Source organism: Heliangelus exortis, chromosome 2 (assembly GCF_036169615.1).
Source record: "Heliangelus exortis chromosome 2, bHelExo1.hap1, whole genome shotgun sequence".
Lineage (NCBI taxonomy): Eukaryota > Metazoa > Chordata > Aves > Apodiformes > Trochilidae > Heliangelus > Heliangelus exortis.
This window is the reverse complement of record NC_092423.1, coordinates 138119394-138138559: the sequence shown is the minus strand read 5'-3', so window position 1 is coordinate 138138559 and position 19166 is coordinate 138119394. Positions and strand designations below refer to the sequence as shown.

General features: G+C 40.4%; 1 protein-coding gene across 1 annotated transcript in view; it reads left to right on the top strand.

Moving 5' to 3' along the window:
- SNTB1 (syntrophin beta 1) overlaps window positions 1–19166 on the top strand; it is a 107583-nt gene that overhangs the window by 25621 nt on the left and 62796 nt on the right. The gene's annotated exons all lie outside the window — the stretch shown is intronic.

Sequence of the window (19166 nt, the reverse complement as noted above, 5' to 3'; positions counted from 1 at the left end):
AGGAAACTCAGACTGTTCAAGTGGTGGCAGTTGCTGGCTTAGAAATCATACTTTAATCAGAGGCTGAGAGGATGTCATGTTTGATGTAACTGCACTATCTAAAGCCATTTGTCATTGGATCCTCACTGACATCCAAGCAAAGAGTGACACAAATAATGAATTTTAATAATAAGAATTTTTATCCTATATCTGTTTATATTTTTACAAGGAGAAATGTACCAAATGTAATGTCACAGCACGTAGCTGCATGTCAGTATATTTTGATAATTCAGTGCTCACTCTTAGATGACTTTTTAAAAAAAAAAAAAAGTAAATTGTAACTTGAAATAAAATAAAAACAAAATAGAATAAAAATGTGGTGTCCATGTAAATCAAGGCTTCCAACTGCCTTCCTTGCACCAGCACTTAGGCTGACCTTTTCCCACCTTCTCAGCCAGTTAGGAGTAATAATCTTTAAGCTTGTGAACAAACTGTATGATTTACTTATTTGCTAGCTCTCATTGTCTTGGGTTAGTTTGTTGGTTAGTAACATCCTTTAAATAACAAGAGGAGAGACTCTTAGGAGAGACTCATTAGCTTACCAGCTGCCTGACTTCTGGCCCTCTTCAGAACCATGACCTGTCCTGGCTCGGTTATGGCACATGCCTAAAAAAACCCGGTGAAGTTTGGTGTGTCAGCCTCCAAACACAGAGGAGTGTCCCCTCTTCAAAGCACCCATAATCTAAGACCAGTGAGGGCAAGGGGGAAGGAATACAGCACATGCATGAGTGAAGTAGTGTGTGCTAACCTTGTGATAGCTCCACAGGTTTTTTCTTTTTTTTTTCCTTTTTTTTTTTTTTTTAAACCTCTTTTTATGCCTTTGCCCTTGAAGTAAAAGACTGCAGGAGCTCTCTGTAGCAGCCGGTACTCCAGCTGCAGCTTTTCTGGGAGCAGGTTAAGGCCATGGGTGGTGCAGTGCCTGCAGACCAGGAAGCAGAGCCACCCTTCTCTTTTGGCTGATGCAGGCAGCACATCTCTGCTTGCTGTGCCTGGGACTTTGCAGAAGAGCCAGATGCTTCCTTTTCTGTTCAGGGCACATGGCTCCTTACAGGGGAGACTGAATGCTGGTGGTGGAATGGTCTCTGAGTTGTTTTTTTCCTCCCTTCCTTTTCCCTCTAGAGATTACAAAGCAGTAGTTCGAAAATTGCATCTCCTGAAAACAGCCCTTTTCCTTGTAAAAATACTAATGAGAGAAACCTGCAAATAAGCACTTGAATCCCTGCTCCCAGGACTTTCTGCAATTGCAGCAGGTAAATGCACTCTTTAGGTGCAGTCTTGTGCATTGAATAGGGTAAAATTCACAGCTCTGTTCCACTTATATTTCTCTCCCTATTAATCCATCTAATCTTGCTTTTACTTACAACTGGGAATTGAATTTTTCTCCATGGGAATCCTGTTGTGTAGTGGCCACGGCTGTTTTGGAAGGGCCTGTGAAAAAAAAGTCTGAATGTTATGAGGGTGGTGCATTGCCCCAGTCTCATTCCTAGAAGACTTGTGAGGGTGAATGCAAAGACTGGTTTGGCAGATGGCTCAGACTAAAGGATGCTTGAATGTCTGTGCTTGCAAACAGCACTAACTGGGCAGCCCGAGAAGATGAAAAGCTTTACCCAAAGAAATGGTGTGTTGTGGTACAGACTTCAGATTTTTCCTTCAGTATACTGCAGATCTCATGTTCCCTGACCCTGAAACATATCCCGTTTGGTTCTCAGGAGTGGCAGCAACCTTGAGAGGATTTGGTGTTTTGGTCATGAAATTAAAAGCACAAAATTGCCTTCCACTGGTGCTTGAAATTCAGTCCATGTCACCGGTGACTCAGTCCTGTTATCTGACAGTTGTTTGGTGACTTTCACAAATTAATGGATCATTTGGTCTCCTTGTAGTTCTATGTAGATAAATACCTACATTGCAGGAGTTGCTAATTTATGATACTTTTCTGATTTATGTCAGGGCTCTGGGGTCCATGATTTGGTTTTTGTTCTCCTCCCTGATAGATCTTATGTGTTTTATGCTTGTGGAGAGGAATGATCATTGAATCCAGTGTTAGGAGTGGCCTCTCTGAATGCACTGGGCCACAGCAAGGTCTTGCTGAGTGCTGGTTATATTAGTAAGGAAGAGCAGGTTTTTATTAAAGATGTGACACCTAATGCAGAAATATCATCCTGCTGAGCACAGAAGGGGTGTGGGACAATACCAAACCCCAAGTCTTAGGCAAAGGAGAGTTTAATTAAAGTTATGGACAGTTATGTTGTGCTGGCTTAGAGGCAGCTCTGTGGGCCCTGTCAGACAAAAGAGGGCTTTTTTTTTCCTTTTTTTGGGGGTGGGCAGGACCACACTGGTGATTTTTTTTTTTAGCTAATACCCTTTTTCCTGCCAGTTGCAGCTGTGCAGTTTTTTTCCTGTCTTTTTGAATTCAGGAGGTGACCAGATGTTGAGGTTCTTCTTTCAGTCCTGTTTTCAGCCTGTCTGCTGCCTGCACCAGCTGCCTGCTCCTAGACTTCTTGCTGCATTATTCAGAGCACAGAAGAGCCCTGTTGTTGAAGTGTAACAGGTTATGTAAGGGCTTTGAAAGAACACCCTCTAGCACTTAAAGTCTTTCAAGTGTTTAAAAATAAAAAATAACAAGCTTGCTGGGTTTTCCTGCCAGGGTCTTTCATTTACAAAAAGGTGGGATCCCTGGTAACATTTTGTTCTGGCCCCCCAAAGGGTGAGTGGCCAAGTTCTTTCTGCTGCACTGATCAGTGGTTTCATATAAAAGAAACCAAATATCAGTCCTATTACAGGTGTTGGATAACTTGGACATGAAACACCTAAATCTGGAGTGGATTGACAGATCATAGGCTTTTTAGCGTTTCTTTTTTGAGACAGAACTGGAAACATGAACAGTAATAAGATATAAGTATTCTTTTATTTTGTCCTTAAAAGTTTAGTAGTATTATTTTTTACCTAGGTATAGAATTTAAAATGTAGTTTAATTCAGCCTTGTGGCACAAGAACTGTGTGTTGTTTCCAACTGAGAGACACAAGTTTAGGAGCCGCCAGACTACTTTAGTACCACCTGCCAAAAATAATAATAATAATACTAACAATAATAAAAGAGCCCTTCAAAACTGGTTTAGTAATTTGATTACCTGCTGTGTATTTAATGTTTTGTTCATTTCTTATGCATAGTCTTCCTTTCTCAAGTAGCAGGTGATTCTACTCATACCTTGGCTGCAAATTAAACCGTGTTTGATTTTGTGTGTTGGAGTCATCTGTCACTATTTCATATACAGTCCCAAGGGTTTTCTTAAGAGCTGGTAATAGTAAGAGAGTATCAAACTATCTGTTGAAATGGCCCAGTTCCTGCAGGCTGTATTACAGGCATCATCTTGTCAGCAGTATGAGGCCAGATAGGCATGGTGAGCAGTAATCACAAAGTCAAAGTGTCTGTGGTGGCCATAGATTTTCAAAATCACAGCTGTGTGCTGCAAATTTGTAGGTATCAGTGGATGACAAAAAGGCCTTTGTTAGTGTGACTGAGGGACAACGAAACTCAGAAGTCATGTGTTGCATGGAGGTTGTGTTTTGCCTGTGTTACTTGGACATCCCTGTTTCTCCATCTTTCCTGCTTTTTTTGTTCATGACAATGACAGGTAGGATCAGAGAGAGGAACATTTTCTGAATAGATCTTGGGTGCCTCAATAATCTAATATACTGAGGTGAATTTTTCATAAGGATTAGAACAGCAAGTCCCAGATACATGGTTGCTGTTCTCAGTCTTGTTTCATGACATCAAGCTATTCAGTTTGCCTCCTTGTAATCCACTTTGTCCATCTGTCTTGAAGTAAAGATTTACCAAGATGACTATAATCAAGTTTGATAACATTATTAACAATCCAAGAGATTTCAAGAGCTAGACCACCAAAAGCCAACACTTGTCATGCTTTTCATCCTAAAGAATGTATTTTGCTGTTCATATTTGCCTTGAATCAAAAACTTGAGAAGTTTTCTGAAAGCGTTTCATGTCTTGGCTGCAAAAGTTTCAAGGAAGGTCTTCAATATGTCGATTTATTTTGCACATCCTTCAGTTTCATTTTAAGGGTGACCTTCATGGCTTGCAGCAGTTAAAATCACATATTTTTGCAGACAAATCTTGGCCTGTTTAAGAAATCTATACTTAGGCAGAGATACCTTTGCAGGCCAAAGACAGCTTGGTACTGTTGTGCTGGTATTGTTGGATCTGCAGAAATCAACAAGAGACTTCCTGTGGAAGAGGAAACATCATTATGCTGTTATGCTGTTAGAAGGACTCTGTGGCCACAGCAGGAAAAAGCTGATCAGACTGAATCGAATAAGGACTGGATAGAAGGCTCCTGGGGTTTGAATTTTTGTGTCTTAGGTAAATGTAGTTGTCAGTTTTGCTTCAGTAAACAAATAGTGAGACTGAGCTGACTGATCTATTTAAAGTTGATTCTAAAAATGACTGGTCTGACTGATCTCTGTAAACAGAGACAACTAAAAGAAAAAAAAAAATCCTATCACATACAATCTAAATTTATGATAAAAGACTTGCACAAGATCTTCCTGATGGAAATGAGGAAAGGAACAAACTTTCTATAGCTGATTTATACAAATAGATATATACAGTTTAAATGTTTGACATTCGCCTTGGTTTGCAAAATGGCTTTTAAAGTTGTCTTGCTTATTTTTGTCCAATTTATTGCAATGAAAACAAAACCTTCTAATTTTTCTAAGAAATAGAATTGTTAATTGACATTGTCTTGAGATAAATACCAGCATATTTTACTTAGGTCAGTATTGCATTAGAAATGACTAGCAAGCTGTAGATCTGACACCTTCTGATATCCAGGAAATACCGGCTTGCAGCCTGCATAATTAAACAAAAATTTTGTAAATGTTCAGACCAACTCAAACAATTTTTTCTCTGTCATGATGTTGACCAGAGTTTATTTGCTTTCCTTTTAAAATTGGCTTTTTAAAACAAGAAATAGTTCTGCAAAGGAAAAGAGAAACATCAGGGAAAAATTTAATGGCATAAGCAATGCAAAAGCATTTCCTGAGCTATTTCATTGCGTCTGGTAATTCTTTGCATAATCTTCTCTTCAAAAATCTTATCTAACCAGTGGTATCCAGGCAATATTTTTTTTAGCCTTTAATCTTCAAAATCCACAGTGTGTGAAACTTAAAAATTTCTTAAAGAGTGGATTAGGGGTAGATTTGCTACAAGTGCAAACAAAGCAGACGCTCCTCAATGCACTGACCCAGGCTCCAGGTTGGAGCCGTGGTCTAAAACTCTCTGTGCCCTTGGACTATAAATCCACATTGACCGAGGGAAAATGTGAATGATGCTGTCTGTATGTGTCCTCTACTTACCTTAGTATCAGGTGGATGTAGACTTTACCCAAGTCCTTTTTTCCCCCCAGTTTTGCTTTCTCATCTGTGTGTCGAGGAGTTGGGATTTGCAGTTCTTGAAATTGACTGTCCTTGATATTTTTTTAATTTTGCAAGTTGAAACAAGTGAAATTCCAATTCAACATAAGGCAGAAAATCTTCAGAATGTGAGGTAAAACACTGGAACAAGTTGCCCCGAGAGTCTGTGTGATCACTGTCCCTGGAGGAATTCAAAACTTGCCTGGGCAAGGCAACGAAGCATCCAAGTCTTGACTTTGAAGTTGGTCCTACTGGGAGTGGGGGCTGGACCAGGTGACCTCCAGAGGTCTCTTCCAACCTGCAGTGTTGGAAGTATTTGTTCAGTGATTAATTAAACTCCTTTGAAAGCTGGCAAACGAGTCCAGGGTAAGGAAGGTAAATGTAGGTTCTTCAGACTAATTTATCATTACTTTTATAAAAAACTGAGCATCTTACTACCAGTCAGAGAAGGTATTTTCAAAGAAGTATGTATGGAACATGAAGAAAGAAGGAATTTGTAGAAGTAAAAGTTTTTCTTTTGCTTATTGACTGACAGCCACAGAACTTTACTACAAATAGTGCAAAGCCAGGGAAAAAGACTAATTTTCTTCCTACAGGAGCTTGTATTTGCTGGTTTTATTCAGCCTTTTGGGGGGATTGGAAATGTTTCTGTAATTAGATTCAGGCTGTTCTTTATTGTCTCTGATTTTAGCAAGCAAACCCATGCCTGGCAGGAGCCTGCCCATTGTATGTGTGATAGTAAAGCCTGTATCAAGAAGCTATTCAAAGTTTTAATCTTGTAAATAAGCAGTTTACAAATACATGCCCGAGAATTCCTGCATGAAACACCAGCATTTCCCTGCAGACTTATTTTTTTGGTAGCAGCTCAGCTGAGTTCTTCTTTTAGCTGTGGCTATGACAAAGTTCTTAGTTTTAGAACTATACAGCTATTTTGTGACCTTCTGTGGGATTAGTGTTTTTGCTTTTCTGTGTGAACCAGTTTCATGTTATTGTCATTTTATAGATTCAGGGTGACTTTCTTAATCTGAAATGTTTAAGGAAAGAGTCAAAACCAGAGAGTATTGAAGTTGTAGAATTACCTATACTGTATAATAGCACATTCTTTCTCCTATCTATACAAGGTGATAAAGTCTTCTTTGTTAACTCTGGGGTGGAATTTGGCCTTTTCTTCTCTCTCATGTCCCTAAAACTGAGATGTAGAAAAATATTTGTTCGATTATCAGTTGTCAAATGACAAGTTGGTAATCAGTGGCAGCTCAGATGGCCACGCTAATTAGCTGTGTAACTTGAGGTAGCTGTTGGACCAAGGTGTTGGAACCCAGGATCAGAGGACAGGCTGTACATGACCAACTCCTAACGGCTACAAAAATAAACATGACCCTATAAAATGACACTGCATCCAGAAGCAAAAGCAATAACCAAAATGGAGTTGATGAATTAATTCTGGTTCAACCTCAGCAGCTCTTCTGTGTCTCTGTAACTAACACTTGATCAGTAGGGATTTGGAGAGAGCACCAGGCAGGGGTATATGCTTTGTTTTAGCCAAGGCATGTAGCTCTCTGTTGAAGATTAACTGTGATATTGTTTGGATTGTAAGCAAGATACTGTCTCAATAGAACAACTGTCTGGGTGCAAGATCAGATTTGCTTCATTGTTTGAAGAACTTTCAGCCCCCCAGTCTCTCCCCTGCAGCTACTAAATTAATTCCTTGGAGCACTGCATTTCTGGCCATTATTTTTACCACCCACCCTTGACTGAGATTATGGCAGAGAGGTCAGTGCCCAGTATTCTTAATGCTTGGAATTAAAAAAGGTTTTTTATACAAGCTAAAATATATTCCTTCATATTTTAAGATCCAGTCAGCTTAGACTTCTATATTTTTTGAATAAAATGTTGGAAAACCTTGAATTCTCTTTTAGCTTTCTTTAGGCCTTATGTACATTAAAGTAACTTTGTGTGTGTGTGTGTGTGCATTTGCCCTGCAACTTCTATTTTTTAATTTATTGAACACCCATCTGTAGTTCTGACATTTGATAAGTCAATTCTGTGCCACACACAACTTTTGGCATCAGATAACGAAGAGTTAACAATCCATATAAATATCTTACCCACAGAAAAGAACTCCTGGAAGGTCTCAACATATAGCTTTAACTTTTAATTTATACCTTGAAATCCCGCATATCAGACTAGAAAACATGCAGCAATGTGAGCCTGGGGAATAAAGGTGTTGAGAACCTTGGGCACAGGTGCCTGTTGTCTATTGTAGTTGTTCAGAACAACCTTCTCACGTGAACAGTTGAGTTTTTCAGAGGGTGGGTGAGTTGACTCTGAGGGTGCAAGTCATTATTCTTTTATATCAGTTCAGATTCAATTCTGAAATAATTGTGCTCCAGGCTAATGCCTGCAGCAGGGAAAGTTAATTTAGAATAGCTGAAGTATTTTTTAGTAGGGAATAAAACCCTTGAGTTTCTCCTGTCCTGTTAAGATTCATTATTGTCATTGTACTATTAAAATACTGAAACAGATGGTAACTTTTTCAGTGATGGGGAAGGGTTGGGAGTATAGCTTAGATTTTAGGTATATAGGTAAAACATCCTTATTTTTAAAAAACAAGAAAATACCAGTTTAAACACAGATAACAGCATATTCTATGATTCTAACACATTAATTACTGTAAACTATCACTTTTTAATTTTAAATTTTATTAGTAGTGTTAGATTCTGAATTTAATTCTTCTGGAGGAGAATCTTCACATTTCAGTGCAAATGTGTGTGTTCTTGGATTCACCAGTAAAGCTCTTTGCAATAAGTATTGATGGCAGAATTGTATTTGAGTACAGAGTATTTTGACAGCTCGGACTTTAATTTTAATTCTTGACAGTTCCATTGGAAAGCACCACTGAGCAGAACAGTGTAGTGAAAGCAAGCAGAGGCTGAAATACAAGTTGCTCAGGTGGAGTTTCTTGGTCATGTGGGTGCAGTTCATCCTTCTGAACTTTATCTAAGTGCTTGACAGCTAAGTGAGGTGAGATACTGACTCTTCCCTGTTGTTAAGAGAGAAAAGGAGAAAACCTGGCAGCTCTGGAAACTGATTTTCTCCCTCTTCACAATAACTGCTGCATGGATTGCTCTCTGGAGTGGTCTGTTTATCTCTGTGAACTATAGAGACTGCCAGTTTCTAAGGTACTAATTTTAACTCAGTGGTTGCCTCCCTTTATGCCACGTTCCTGACTGTTCTCTTAATTTTAGATTTTAAGTTTTGTTAGATCACATGAAAGGCCCCCTTCTTCCCCCAGACTTCTCATTTTTAGTCACTTGATTTTGCCAGCTTGATCATCAAGGGAATAGCAGTAGCATATGTCTACAAAACTCTAACTGTGCCAACACAGCAGAGACAATTAAGTTACCTCCTGAAGTCTTGGGAGCTCAGCCAGCCCCTGGTTTCTGCTCTACAAGAAGACTTCCTTGTATTTGTCATCTTAAAAGGCCAATGTCACCATGCTTGGTTAAGCATGGGAACTGTTGACATTGCACAGAATCTTAAAGTGTGTTGAGTCTTGATGTTTCACTGGGTGCTTGTGATGCCTGGCTATTGCTATTTCTATTGCTATTGCTCTGAACTGAAGGGCATTTTAGACAGAACGGGGTTTATAGTTCTTCAAGTCCCAGTAATCCACTCAGCTTCCATCAAAAGCTCCATCTGGCCTGGGCTGGAGCATTGCTAAGTGGGGATGATGCTTTCTTTATGAGTACTTGAATCAGGCTGAAAGCAGCCACATCTTACACAAGGCAGGCTGTTTTTTTGATTGCAAGGGGGAAGGTTCCTACTCAGGCAATTTTATTTTTTTTTTTAACTTGGGGTCTCTCTGTTAAGTCTTTAAGGAAGCCAGTGTCCATGGTTTTTTTTAGCTATTCTTCTAATTGGACTTTCTGGTTATTTGTAAGAAGGATGAGGTATGACGACCCCAGAATTAATGGAGCCTTGTTTCCCGTGAATCTTGTTTTGTGGTTGATTGACTTCTTAATTTAATTAATCAAACAGTAATATTCTAAGACAGTGATGGGAGCTCATGACTTGCAAACAATGAAGAACCAGGGGCAAGAGTGACAGTACAGGAAAAGTTTTGCTGAGGTTTTATATCCCTCTACCAAAGAATTTGCACAGGGTAGAAAATATTTAATGCCATTTTCCTTCAGATCATTTTCTGATCTTCTGGTGTCTAAGAAGGGTTTGCCTCTGGATATTTCCTTTAGCAGGCCACTGGTGAGGTCTCTCTACCCTGCTGTGTTTGAGAATATATCTGTCAGTCTCTGTCATCTTTGATCAAAATTGATCAGCAAATGCTGTTATTAGGAGAAGCTTATACAGTGTGACTGCACAAACCCTTCTTCCTAGTAATATTGGCTAAAAAAAAAAATAAAATTACTTGGCATGTACCTTCCTGGCCATGGAATGATTGCTTTTGCTTTCCATGGGGTCTGCAGAGCTTGCTGTCCTCAATGGAGTGGGCAGCCCTGTGGTGCCCCATCACTGCCCTCTGCAGCATCATCAGATGTGGTGGTTATGGACTTTATGGTCCAGAAGTGAAAGGGGAGAGAAGAGAAAACCTTGGCAAGTTGAGTGTCACACAGTATAGCCTCTTGTGCTCTGCCAGGAAACGAAGATTTCCAGCTTCTCTGTCATCACTGCTCTAGCAACTCACCTACTTTTGCTTGTGAGATAAAACTGATGAGTGAGAGCTGGCAGTTTTAAGGTTTTTATTCAAAACTCTCACTGGCAAGTGTTCTCCCAAGAGAGTATGTCATAAAAAAATATTACAGCTTCCCTCTGTCTTTCCCTAGGCTTGAAAATCTTCAATAACAGCACCTTGCCTCTCTGTGGGACTTCTAAAAGTTTGACTTTTACATAAATGACAGTCTTTTTTTTTCAGTAAGTTTCTGGCTTTTAGGTTGTACACCTAGGGCTTTCCAGCATCCTCAGTACCTGAGACATGACTTGATTTCAGAGTCAATTTGAAAGCAAGCCTGAGCTGCTTCAGCTAATGAAGGTTTTAGTAGCATCTGTTTTTCTAAGATTCATCACCAGTATCCCTTTTTTCACATCAAACTATCTTGTTTTCAAATCTTAAAAATTAGGTAACAGCCTTATATCTAAGCACGAGCTAGAGGTTGCTTGTGGGCTGTAGGCAGGTTTGTTCTTACTAACAGGCCGAAGTGGATTGGATACATGGGTGCTGTATTTCCTGCCATCTCACAGGATTTAGGCTCATGCCCTCAGTGAAGTGGAAGCTCTGAGAGGACAAAAGATGAAAGACATTGAAGCTGAATTTAAAACCAGCCTCTGTGTTATGCTGTGACTCTGCATTGATGCCACTGACTTCTTTATTGCAGATCATGCTTTCAGTGACCATATAGACTGGTGCCTCTTTTATTATAGTTATAAGTTACAAGTCTGTTTTCTGCTGTAAACCTGGGGAGTTTTTTATTTTAAAATTATTTTAAAACATTTTAAAAGATTTTTTAAATCTGTTTTGGTTTTTCCATGTGTTTGTGCAGAAAGTGCAAATGCAATTTATTAATGAATCCCAAACCATTCATAAAAATCTGCATCTTTCTGCATTTGTAAGAAAGACATATAGTAATAGGACAAGGGGTAATGTTTTAAACTGGAAGAGGGTAGATTTAGGTTAGACATTAAAAAGAAATTATTTAGTGTGGGAGGCTGAGACACTGGCCCAGGTTGCCCAGGGAAGCTGCAGATGCCCCATCCTTGGAAGTGTTCAAGGCCAGGTTGGATGGGCCTTTGAGCAACCTGGTCTAGTGGAAGGTGTCCCTGCCCATGCAAGGGGACTGGAACTAGACCATCTTTAAGGTCCCTTCCAACACAAACCATTCTATGATTCCATAAAGAAAGCCAACATTGTTTTGAGTATCATTAGATTTCCTTGACAAAGCAGTTTCAGTATTACATATAAACTTCTTTGAGCTGCATGTATTAGTTTACATACATGGAGAGTGCAAATTAAAATTCTTTCCTTTGCATGGCAGTAGTTTTCTGCTTCACTTTATATAGATAATAGAGATTCCTGATAAGCAGGGAGAACAAAACAGGTAGCATGGGTAGCTGGAGGGGAAAGGAACATCTTCAAGCATTTCCTAAACCTGGAAATTCCTACCTTTCCACAGCAATAATATGTTTCCTGTATCAGTCTTCTCTGCATAGAATATGCTTAATTTCTAACCTCATGAGTGCACATTACCTTTTTCAGATGTAGATAAAGGTGTTGCCCTTCAAGACAGGAATCAAAGCTCTGTCCACACCATCACATCATATGCCATGGTTCTGCAGGTGTCTTCATTTCACCTTGCAGATGTGTGTTGGAGGCCTGTGCTGTAGTGTAGTGGCTATGATTCTCTACTTTCTCAATTTGAAGTAACTCATTCTTAAACTGGAGTGTATTTACACAAGTATCTTATTTTTATAGAGACTTTTGAATGTTTTGATCTGGTTATTCTCAAAGTGAAAAATGAAGGACATGTTTTCTGTGATTGGTATTCCAGATTTATAAACAATCTTTATATACTGTGGAAATGTTGATTTATTTATTCTGATGATGAGTAGAAATACATATGAGGGAATATGCTGGCAGAATTTTGTAGTGTAATTTTTCTCTAATACACTGAGAAGAAATGCTCTAGACTTTTTCTTCTGCAAAATATTTGGAGGCTCTGTCTGCTTATGGAGTTTTTCTAAGAAAAACAAGTTTTATCATTAATTTTGTGAAGAATTTGAATTTAGGATTTTTTTTCCTCACTGGATCAAAACTGAAAACAAACCTCACGAAAGTCTACATTAAAAACTCACAAAACTCTTCTCCTTCCATCCTTCAGTTTTCCTGCTCCTCTCCCCAAATCTGCTTCATTGCATATTGTCGTTTTACAAAGTGTCATTCGATGTGGAAATTGGAACCCTTTTCCAAGAGTACCCTATATCTTCTGATATTTATCACAGGAAGACTGAGTAGCCTAAAATTAATAGTCTGATTTTTTTGATTAACCCTCTGACAGCTGACTTTATGATGCAGAAGTGGAAATTTAATGTCATGCTGGAATACACATAGTAACCCATGGAAATTCTCAGGGGAAGAACATGAGGAAAGCTGGCCAGGAATAATAGAGATGGTTTTAATACCACCTGCATTAGAAATGGGATCACACCATATTGGCAGTGTCAGGCTGCTGTACTAAAACTACACTGGAGGAAAAACAGGGTCTGAGGGAGTGTGTTTAGAGGCTCAGCTGAGTTTTCTGTGCAGGGCACTGATGTCGAATCAGGCTGTTTCTAAGGAGGTACAATATATTGTCCAAGGCTTGAGGTGTGTTTTCCTTCCTCCTGCCTCTACAGCTTTTGGCAGGGCTGTTTGGATGGTTTGTAGTGTTTGCAACCCAAAAGCAAAACAGACATTTTTGTCCCGGGAAGCATCAAGATGTACCTCTGCAATGCTGGGTAATGAAGAAGGAAGCCAAAGGAGACAGTGCTTTGATTGAAGAGATCAATATTTAAAGATGAATTGTGACACGTGAGTGTTGCTGTTGACAGGAATAAAACAGCGATGAAAAGTGAGAATAATAGTGGAAGATGATGAGCAAGAAATTGCACAGACCTAGTTCTGTACAATTACTCAGCCCTGACCTACCTAATTGCTTGATCGTAAGGAACAAATCAAACAGTAAAATAGAGCTAATCTCCACTCTTCCCCAGAGAAGGTTACCAGCTGGGAAAGACCTGTAGGATTTGTGGTAAAAGCAGAGCACAAGCATAAAAATATGTCCTCAAAAAGGAATATAGTCAGGGCATTGTAAGCAGAGGACAGTAGGAAATGGTAATTTAAATCAAATGCTTGTTTGAGGCTGCTGTAGTAAACAGTACATTGTGTAGGATAAAAAACAGGAAGAAAAATCAATTTTTGTGTCTCTATTTCTGATCTGATGTTTCTGTATCTGGTAGATTACTGGAATCTGAAGTGTTAGTGATCATGGTGCTTGTGTGAGCAGTAGGGGCTTTCCTCTCTGAGGGTGCCCGAGCAGTGGGCAGGAGGTCTGGCAGGCCAGGGAAGCAGGGACTGCTTGTGTGCACACTCTCTTTCCTCTCACTGGAGGAGCAACTGTTGAGTGTAAAGAGAAACAATGGCACTTCTAAATGTGACAGCCCATGCCAAAGGCGCCTGCTTTTCATCACACTGCAGATTCAGATGCTTGACTTCAGACAGCTGTAATTGCAGCAGAGGTTTCCTCCAGCACAAGGGAGAGGGCAGAAGAACACCCAGTCCCTATGTAATTGGGTCAGCCTTCCTCACCTCCACTCAGGAGGAAGAAGAGGCCCTGGTGCTACAAAGGCATTTTAGGGGGTTTAGGAAATGTTTTTAGTGAGAGGTGTAAGGCTGAGGCAGTAACACAGCCTATTTTCTCCTCAGCCATGTCTCATCTACCAAGAAGACGCTGGACACAAGTTTTGGGGTAAATATACCTGCTTGTTCTTGAGCCTAATGGGCAGTTGTCAGCCACACAGTCCTCATTGTATTTAGAAAAATATTATTTCTGATCACAGGAGGTAAATGGCAAGGTCATTAGAGCTTCTATAAGGTTGGGAGAAGCATGTCTGGAAGAGGAGCCAGTGGTGGACTTTTGGGTTAATCTTGCTGAAAGGTGAAACATGGCTTAACTGCATGAGGTTTGCTGTTGTTTTTTTCTTCTCCTGAAGAACCTCTGAAACTTTCCATCTTCTAAGCACAGCAGGCACCTGTGCAGTTACTGTGCCTTGATGCAGACATGGGGGGAGACAGCATTGACTGGGGGGATCCTGGCAAATATTACCTTAAACCACTGGAAAAGTGCAGCAGATTGACTCCCCCACCATCACTGCTGATGATGCTTGTAGAGCTGGAGAGCTTGTCAGCATCCCGGCCTCACACTTTTATAACTATTTAATTACTGCCTGTTCTGAATATAGCTTGAATTCACCATTGCAGGTAACACTGGAAGCACACTGTAAACTACACAAAAGTGGAAAACATGAAGGAGGCTGCCAGGCTGTAGTGATCACCCTGTTAGGTAACATCTCAGCACAGCCCTGAGAACTGTTCTGTTTGTTGTGTTTGGGATATATTTTGTTTGGAAACAAGTTTGGTTTTCTGCTTCATTCTAGCTCCCCATCCATGCCTGCAGAGGAGAGAGGTGGGCCATGCCACAGTTCAACATAGGCACCTCATTGTTTCTTTATCAGAGGTTTCCCTTTGTGTGGAGGGGTCATGGACTGGTACAGACCTGCCTCTGCAACTTAGGCTGACTGGTGGGTAGTGAGCTCCTGTGATGTGATCTGAAAATACTGAGGTATAGTGAGTTCTTTGAATGCAGTAGTCAGGGAGGCAATATTTCTATGTACCGGTAGTTATAATTCTAGCATGAATGTGTTGGCATCATTCACCATATCTTGAAACTTAGCTCATAGGATGCTTCTTCTTTTCCTGCTGTGCTTTCCGTAGGAACAGATCTGCAAGCTGCAGAGTCCTGGAGCCTCCTGTAACACCTGCCCCAGTACAAGGTGGTGCTGGGATGGGAGAAGTGCTGGGACCCCACAGCAGCCCTGTGCACACATTTGTGCTGCATGGAGCAAAGGGGGAGTGGGTGAGGGCAGCCTGGCCCAGTAGCAGAGGTTATTTATCTCTGTGCCTCTTCTTTTCTCTTCTTCTCCTTTACAGCAGAGTTTAGCAGCTGCTGTTGTGGAGGGAAAGGGTAAAAGGAAAGGTGAGGTGTTTGGGGTTGGCAGGGTGAGACTGGCAATCACTGCAGTGGGTGAGAGGAGGATGTGCAGGTTGTGCCTGTGGGAGGAAGGCAGGGATGGGACAGGGGCAAATGCTGGAGCGAAGAGGAGACTGCTGCTGAGTTGTTTCTGGCAGCAAAACAAACCCAGATTTTCTCCCCGTGGTTGAGGGGTAGGACCACTGGGATCAGGTAACAGTTTCTGGAGGAATGGAGAGCCAGATATCTCTGGCTATGTAACAGCATCCTAGGACACAGCATTGTGTTGAGGGGATGCATGTGTGTGCGTATATATACACAAAGGTCTATATATTACTGCATTGGCTTTTGTATACATAGTTGCTCTGTTGCTACTAAATTATCACCTTAAAACTTTCATTAAGATGGCTTTCTAGTCGTTGATCATTAATACTGCTTGCTAAGCAAAAACCCTTATAAGCCACAGAGCTGAGCTGTGTCTAGTGATTGTAAATGAAAAAGAGCTGAAGGCATTACAATCTCAGCCTGGAAGAACCACATGAACCTTCCAGACCTGTCTCTGAAGGACATGATGATTTGGCCCTTTGGTGGGCTAAGACAAGGCAGTGAGATATAAATGGTGTGAAAAACAGGCTTGAGGAGAATAAAGTGACCTGAAAACACTCAATTTACTGGCACATACTTCTGAGCTGGTCTGCTCTCTTTGCAGCTAATAGGCTTGTATACTCTCTAATCTTTCATGCATTTAATAAAACAGTTACAGAATAACCCTTGGTTAAACAAAGAGTATATACAGCACTCCAATATTCTCAGCTCCTAATGGGCCATTATTTACCCAGCCACAGGATAAGTTTCTGATACTTCCTATGGTAGAAGAGGTCTAAATATCACAAGCATACCTCCACCATGAGCTGGCTTAAAATCCTGCCCCAGCTCCCCATCTTCTTTTCTTAAATGTAATAACCAGCCAGACAGATTGGTCTTGAGGGTTCCCCAAAAGTTTTACACTAGAATTTCAACCTACCACCACCTTCCGTTCAGCCTCTTATTGGGTCTGTAAGGGAAGCAACTGCAGAAGTGGTCTTTAAAGGTTGGAGATGAACACCATATAAATACTGAATTATTAGTTTCTGACATTTGCTGAAATATAGTTTCCAAGTTGTCCTTTAAAAACTGAAACACAAACATATTATGGTAAAAAGTCCAAAGGTCAGCTCAGTTATGTGAGTGATCACTTCAGAGATGCATCAATAATATTCCGATGGCCTTTGGTGTGCGCAATGAAAGAAGTGTCACCCTGACAATGGGGACACAGTCAGGCAGGTGTTTGTGATCTGTGCTGAGGCATGGTCCTGTATGGCTCAATTCAGAACTTTTTTCTAGTGGTGCCATTTGGGATACCTCCTGGGGAACTGGGGATCAACAGATATTTGTGCAACTGTCTGCTGAGATTAATTTTCCTTTCAGTTCCCTTTCTTCTCTTCTTCATAGCCTACTCACATCTTCAGCTTTGACCACTGAGCCTGAGATAATTCCCGGTGAAGTTGAACTCAGTGACTTTGGCACAAGGTGTAAGCAATCCTGAGATCAGAAGTTCTTTGAGGCAGGTGTTCTTGATTTTTGTTTGGGTTGGTTTTTTTTTTTTTTTTTTGGTTGGTTGGTTGGTTTTGGTTTTTTGTTGGTTTGGTTTTTTGTTGGTTTGGTTTTTTGTTTGTTTGTTATTTGTTTGGGTTTTTTGGTTTTTTTTTTGCTGTGCCCATCTGTGCTGCTATTAAAAAAACAAACAAACCACAAAAAACCCCACAAACTGATATCATCTGACTGTACTCTCAGCAGGTAGCAAGAGACACCTGCCCTTGAACTAAATAAAGCAAACAAGCCTCAAGCAGACAGTTATCCTGGGTGTGTATCACCAATACTCTGTAAAACCATAGACAGTCTGGATGGGAAAGTTGAGCTTTCAGCTCATCTTTTCAAAGGTCCTCCCACACTGGAGCACCAAGAAAACCAATTGAGCTAATGGCAAGCATACAGATACACTGTCCTTTCCTTTCAGTCTGCCTTTGCCTTGCAAGCTCGTTTACTTTTGGAACTGAATGGTTTTTAGGACTCAAAAGGCCAGACATATGGAGAGGATTTCATCCCTGTTTGTGTGAACTGGTCTGAACATGAGTCTGAGCTAAAAAGGGTGAGGTTCCGCAGAGCTGCAGTTCTCTGCACACCTATAGAGGACTCCTCTTTGCATTACATGGGTTACAAGACCAGTCCCCTGTCCATACAGGCTCTGGTGCATGCATCCTTCTCTGGTTAGGTGCTTCCATTTGATTCAGACAAACCATATATATATATATATACAGCTATCTATCTTTCTGCAGAATTCAAGCGATGACTCCATCTGCTTTTCTTGAGATGGTGCTAGAAGCTGGAGAGTTGATGGAATCTCTTCATGGGAAGTTGCACTGGTAACAACCCAGGGAAAATTCTTGCCACTATTAATTACAAATGCATCCTAGCAACTGTATCATTCTACTCAGATTTCCTTTTCTTTCTCATGTTTTTCCAGTGTTTCTTACAAACAGCACCTGCTACCACTGTCTCTGTTACAGAGGAATACAATAGAACTGTAACAACACTGGGAGATACGTGCATTATCTTTACTTGAGGCTCCTCTGCCTGCTTATTTCCTTGTCATGTCTCTATTGTCTCCCAACTTGTACTTGATTTCTAAGCTCCTTGGGAGGGGACCAGCTTTTTGTTCTGTGTTTGCACAGCATCTGAGGCTGTCATGCACCAGTTCTTTGCTAACCTTGGTAAGTGCTGGAGTAGTACAAATGGCAAATAAATCTGAGATACAAACAAATTCGTGTTCCTCTTGCCGATTAAACAAACGTTTTCTCTGTGGTGATTTGACATGGAGTTGCATTTCAGTACAGCCCTTTGAAGCTCAGCTGGGAATTGCCAGGTTCTTTTCCAAACTCTGTTATCAGCCTCCCATAGCTGACCAAAAAGTACTTGGCAAGCAGTTTGCAGACTCTGAAAAACAATAGGTTGTACTATTTTAACCTGGTTATGACCAAACTGGAACTGTCAAAACTGCCATTTGGCATAGTGAGAAAATGTGTTTTGATGTTCTTAGTCAACTGCACTTGATGTTCAGCAGCTGCTGAGTGCAACTTGTGTCTCTCTTGTCCTACAGAGAGGTGGTGGGACCACACTGGCCCAAGCATCAGCACAGTACCAGGCAACCCTCAGGAATTCTCTGTAACAGGACCCAAGTAAAACAGAATTATTTTGCCTTTAAATTGAAGATTAATGTGATTTTTTTTTTTTCTGGGACAGAAAACATTGCTTGTTTTCTGGAAGGATAAAGTGTCCACTGAAACAGGATTATATTTACATTATTATTGCAGGGCCATCTGTGAAATAGGCTTTCAGTACTACAGTAAAGAGCCGTGACCCCTCACAGAGTTATCTTTTAAGCTGCATGCTAAAACCACAGGGGTTTATGGCTCAAAGCTAATGGGGATTTAACTTCTCACTGAAAGGAATTTGAAGCCTAACCCTATTTAGATGCTCTTTGCTCTCATTGATTAAATGCCTGGTCCACTGCAAGAAATCTAATGGAATCATAACTACATGAATTTTCCATCTGACAAAATGGATGCCAGGGGACACTCCATGTAATATTTCTTTGAAAAACAGTTTGATCTTAAAAGAGCATTTTAAATCAAAATGTCAGTTCAAAGTACTATTTTGTTTGCAGAGAAATTAATTATTTTGAGTGAGAATGTATTTTTCAGAGCACAAACTCACTTCATAGAAAAAGAATCGGTTTCTGTATTGTGATCTTTAGGATTTCTGTGAGGATTCTCACTGCTTCCCTTGTTGCCTATGTTCAGT